The following is a 6,181-nucleotide window of genomic DNA, read 5'->3' as shown; positions in this document are numbered from 1 at the left end:
TAACACAATCTCTATACGCAGTTTTGTGTTTTGCGGATTTTTGCGCACCAATCTTCGCACGACGACGAACATCTTTTTGGGAATCGGGGATTTTTGTTTTCTTGTTCTTCCGCTGCGCATATGATGTCGCCCCCATGATTTCCCAACATTCTTAGAATCGGCTTTTGCATCAAAATAGTTTTTATCGAACGAACGCAGCTTTCGTTTTTAATCGCTGAAAGATTTCCGCTGCACTAATTCACCCCCCCCCCCCCCCCCCCCCTCTTAGTGCTCTCGATCCTAACAATTGGTATCAGAGTGAGGTATTTCTTATTTCGGATTTACACCCGAGAGAAATGGCTCTTCAAGAGGGCTTTTCAGTCTTTCGTCCACCGTTCTTTAACGGATTGGACTATACTTATTAGAAAACTCGAATGAGAGTTTTCTTGATTTCTCTAAATCTGGATTTATGGAATATCGTTGAAAACAGTTTTCAACTTCCCTCTAAACCGACGAACGAATGGTCGGATTTGGAGAAGAAGTATTTCTCTTTAAACACAAAGGCTATGAATGCCTTATTTTGCGCTTTGGAGAAAAATGAGTTCAATCGGATTTCTACGTGCGAAACAACTTTTGACATTTGGCGAACACTTGAAATCACGCACGAGGGAACTAGTAGTGTCAAAGACTCGAAAGTTAACTTTTTATTACATGATTTCGAGCTTTTTCGAATGCAACCAAGCGAGACTATAGGCGACATGTACACCCGTTTCACGGATGTCGTCAATAGTTTAAGAGCTCTTGGAAAATGTTTTTCGGACTTTGAACTCGTAAACAAGATTTTGCGTTCTCTTTCTAAGAAGTGGGATTCAAAAGTAACTGCAATACAAGAAGCTAAAAACCTAAACAACTTACCACTTGAAGAACTAATTGGTTCATTGATGACATATGAAATGGTGCACAATGCACATGATGAACATGTTGAACACAATCACCTTCCAAAGAACAGGAAAGATTTGGAACTCTGGACAAATGAATGCCACTTGAGCGATGACTCAAGTGATGAGGACAATGATGAACAAAACAACCTTCCAAAGAACAGGAAGGATTTGGGACAGAGAACATTTGAAGACCACTCGAGCATAAGCTCAAGTGATGGTGAACTTAAACTACAAATGAAACGAAAATTAAAAAACAAAAAGAATCGAACTACTTGCTTTAAACGCAAGAAGAAGAACAAAAATTGGGATGAATCGAGCTCCTCCGGAGAAGAGAAAGTCAACAAAAGCAAGGCGGCAAACTACGCCTTAACAGCCTACAATGATGAGGTAATCGAAATCCCCCTAATTTATTTTGAAATTACTTGATGCTTTCATGATGTATTTTTCTCTTTTAGTTTAGAATTAATTTTCTTAAAAATTACATGTTAAAAAAAAATTATTATGATCATACTAAGTAATTTCGAAAATGATAATATTGCATATTTTATGATAAACAAATAAAATGATCTTGATTGAAAATATGAAATCATGGTTAAGAAGTAATAATATATATTACGTTGATTTCCATTGTTATTTCTCGATTTTGATTAAAGATCATGTTTGATTTGAAGAAATGCATAATGATGAAATTAAATATTTTGATTAACAATTTTATACATGAGATTTTAAGCCGATGATAAGCATGTATTATTCTCATGAGTATATTTGAAAAACTATGGCAAAAATGTGCTCGAATGCATGAACGTGTTAAGATTATTTTTCGGACATTCTTGATTCAATGTTCAAAACACTTAATTGCCATGATGATTTTACACTATAACATGTTGGAAATTATATGTTTTGGATACATAAATTTTTATGATCATGAGCATGTTTTATCTTCATAATTAAACTTGAAAATCTATAGCAAAATCTTATCCGAATGCATGAAAGTACTAATTTCATTTTCGGATTCACTTAACAATTGGTATCCTAACAATCGGATTTTCTCATACACTTATGAAAAATATTTTTCTAAAATGGATTTGATGAAATGATTCCTGCTTATAAATTTCATCTTGAAATATGAATGATAGTGTCTTTGCTTGTAAAGATTTGTTTCACATACATATCTCTTATGATTCATGTGCAGAAAAAGAATTTATAAATCATAATACAATGAGATTTCTTATGCAAAAATGAAGTGCTTTTGTGATTCTTTGCTAAAGAGAATAATTATTAAAATCATGATCTTGATAATTATAACATGAAGCTCTTTATAAATCAAGATCGTTCATTATGCTCCCTACATTTATCAAAAAGGAGTTCTTCAAATGAAATGCAACTTGTCTTTTGATTTCATGATATTTTGTGAATTTCGAAATTAATTTTAATGACTTGATTATGAGTTTCAAGTTGACGATTTGATTTGAATAAGTTATGTCTAAATCATAATCATGATCTTGCAAAATTGAAATCACAAATAATATCTTTTGGTATTCATGAATTGATACTCACAATATGAAAGTATTGGTATTCATGACTTGATTTTGATTGAAACATTACATGCTTAAATTAATCATTCTTCTATGTTTCAAAAATTCTTTAAATGCCTTATGTGATGACTGAAAATTAATTTGCTTTATGATGAATCACGAATCATGACTTGATCTATGATATTGAAATATTTTAATCATGATTCTTGGTTATATAATTACTTTGCCCTATTAAAAGGATTTGTTGAATGGATCATGTCCTTCTTGAACTTTCTTGATATCATGACAAGATTTTGTAATATGGCCTGTATAATAATTAAAAAATTTTGGCCATTGATTTCTCCCTTCTTTTCGACAAAAACAAAGGGGAGAAAGCTTTTGCTAGTTAGAACATGCAAAGAAAAGCAAGTGCAATCTTGCACATGAAGCAAGTGTTGAATTGCCATGATTGAACCTAAGAATCTTGCTATGCTTTTGTGCTTATATGTTGTGATGAAAATATAGCTTCATGTTATAAAAACTTGCATATATTTTAAAATAGCTAGAGCTACTTCTCCTTTTGTTGATGATAAAGGGGGAGAAATATATGAATTGATACTATAAGTGCCATATTTGAATTTTCATCATGTTAAGATATCAAGAACTTGCATCGTAATTCTACTTGATGATATCTTGCCATGTGATGAAATGCTACGATTTGTTGCTAAAATGATGCATGCAATACTTATGCTTTCTACGTAATGTATTGCATATGATATGAACCTTGATTAAAATTGCCTTGATTTGAATTCAAGGTTTATCTCAATTATGGAATTTTGAAATAAAAATGATTACTCACCTTTGTCATGATTTAGAAATTGACAAAGGGTTTTCCCTTCTTTTTGACAATGACTAAGGAGGAGATAACTTGCATGCACAATTCAAGAAGAAAGCAAATTTTCACTTCTCAAAAGAGAAGAAATTTCTATCTTGAACATCTTAAGAAACAAAAAGAACAAAGGTGCTATCTTGCCTATCTCAAGAAGCAAAACATGCTAACTTGCGCATCTAGCAAAGTGGACAAAATTTTCATATTTCAAGAAGCAAGAGTTGCCTTCTTGAACATCTCTAATTTGCTAGCTTGCATGATGTAGAACTTGCTATCTTAAACATCTCTAATTTTCATACCAAGTGCTATCTTGTATGCTATAAAACTTGCATATCTAAAACTTGATAGCTTGAATATTCTAAGCATGATTCAACACTTGCTATATTTTCTAGCAAAATTGCATGATGATAAAACTTGATATTATGTTTTTCATGCAATGAGTTGAACCAATATCACAAACACTTGATTGTGATACTTCTCCTTTTTGTTGATGACAAAGGGGGAGAAGTATGTTGATGAAAGTATGTTGATGACATGACATGTAATGCATAAGTTTATGCATATGTTCGTGTTGACGTGTTGCAAGTATTCATGATAGATATTGCAATGACTTGAATTCAGTTTGAATTCAAGGTTCTATCAATATGGCATATTGATAGGGGGAGTTTGTTTAAACTCCGGGAGTTAAGTTTAACTCCGTCATCAAGTAGTTGTCATCATCAAAAAGGGGGAGATTGTTGAATCTCGTATTTTGATAATGAAACTACTTGATATATGTTTATGATTTAATATGCGTTTTGAGTGACGTAGGATGCTTTGATCAGGATGAGACAATTAAAGCAGGAAAATCATGTTGTGCCGGAGGAACATGTCAGAAGATTGGACGTCAGGCCGGTAGATCGGTCGACGTATCGACAGAAGGCTTCGGGCAGTGGACTCTAGCATCGGGCCAAGAAGAGCGGTTATTGTGCCAAGGATATCGGAGTTGCGGAGTCAACTGGCCGATTGGGCAATAGGCCGCAGGAGAGGACGATGCGCCGAAGAATCAGACGAAGCGTCGAGGGACCAATGACATGCCGGACAACTTGGTTAATTACTTAGGATTAATTGTCTCGATCGAAGTTTTGCTTTAATTATGCAGGATTAACTATGATAACGATGAAGACATAAAGCGAAACAAAGTGTCGGAGTCAAGCGCGAAGGATTTGTTGCAAGTTCGAGAGTTCGACGGAAGTCCGAAGGTTCATCGGGAATGCTACCGGAACTAGCCGAGAATGAGTTGGGAGCTTGCCGAAGGGTTTTTCGGAAGCTCGCTGGAAGGTTCGTTGGAAGTTCGCGGAGCTCACCGAGAAAGATCGGAGCTTGCCGAAGAAGCTCGTTGGAACTCGCTAAGATCAAATCGTGAAGTCTAGGAGCTTGCCGGGAGTCCGTAGAATGGTTTCCGAGAGTTCATCGGAAGACTGCCGGAAGCTCGCTAGAAGAAGTCTTGACTTGCCGACTTTGTAATAGCTTAGAAAATGTCTTTAAAATCATAGTTAGCACGTTAATTAGGGTTAGGATTAGGTGTTAATCCTATAACCCAAGTAGGGGCCAATTAGGCCCAAGTTCGGACTGGTTTGGACGAAGTTTGGAGCCAAACCAAGTGAGCTGAAATAGTGAAAGAGGTGGCACCGCTAGGGTTGGAGGTGGCACCGCCCAGGAGAGGATCTCCCAGCGAAGCTGGGCGGTGCAACCGCCCCAGGCAGGAGGTGGCACCGCCTGAGCTCAGTCTTCGAGCAAGACTGGGCGGTGCAACCTCCCTTGACAGAGAGGTGGCACCGCCTGAGCTCGGTCTTCGAGCTCTAGCAGAGAGGTGCAACCGCCTCAGTCAAGAGGTGGCACCGCCTGGGGCTCAGTCTCCAAGCCAGACTCAAGCGGTGCAACCGCCCCTGACACAGAGGTGCAACCGCCTGGGCTCAGTCTTCGAGCTCTGCTAGGCGGTGCAACCTCTCCAGTCAGGAGGTGCAACCGCCTGATCCCGGAATTCCAGGATTTAATCGTTTTGAGCTCCAAATTTGAATTGGGTTGGGGCCTATAAATACCCCACCCATTCAGCACTGAAAAGATACAGACCTACACCGAATTCTTGATCTTTTCTGTGATTCTAAGAGCTCAAATTTGTGTAAAGTTCTAAAGTTCTCCTCTTTCTGTTCTTCAAGTCTTGAGTTGTAAAGAGAGGAGAGAAAGGTCCTGTAAGGGTTGTCTCCTGAGCCCATCAAAAGGAGTGAATCTGTAAAAGGGCAGTTGGCCTTCGCCTATTGAAGGAAGGCCTCTAGTTGACGTCGGTGACCTCGTCGGTGGAGGAAGCCAAAAGTGGAGTAGGTCAAGACTGACCGAACCACTCTAAATCTCTGGTTTGCGTTTATTTTGAGCACTTTATCATTACTACAAACCTCCTACATAGCTACTGCTCTCTGCGCCTTTACGAACAAGTTTCTAAGTGCTAATCTTTCCGAATCTGCATTCAAACGTAAATCGGTGTTTTCATACATTACAGTTTACGTTTACGTTTTGATTCTGCAAAACTGTCTTCTGCGCTTTTACGAACGAAGTTTCTAAGTTCAGATCCCTTTAAAACTGTGTTTAGACGTAAACTGCGCAAACTGTGTTTAGACGTAAAACTGTGTTTTTGACGTAAACTGCGCAAACTGTGTTTAGACGTAAAACTGTGTTTTAGATGTAAACTACTTTTAAACGTAAAACTACGTTTAGATGTAAAACTGCGTTTAGACACAAACTGCGTTTAGACGTAAAACTACGTTTAGACGTAAAACTGCGTTTAGACGTAAAACTGCGTTTAGACGCAAACTGCACTTAGA

The sequence above is a fragment of the Musa acuminata genome, chromosome BXJ3-4, assembly GCF_036884655.1.
Source record: "Musa acuminata AAA Group cultivar baxijiao chromosome BXJ3-4, Cavendish_Baxijiao_AAA, whole genome shotgun sequence".
NCBI lineage: Eukaryota > Viridiplantae > Streptophyta > Magnoliopsida > Zingiberales > Musaceae > Musa > Musa acuminata.
The sequence above is the reverse complement of the archived record's forward strand: the minus strand, read 5'-3'. Positions refer to the sequence as shown.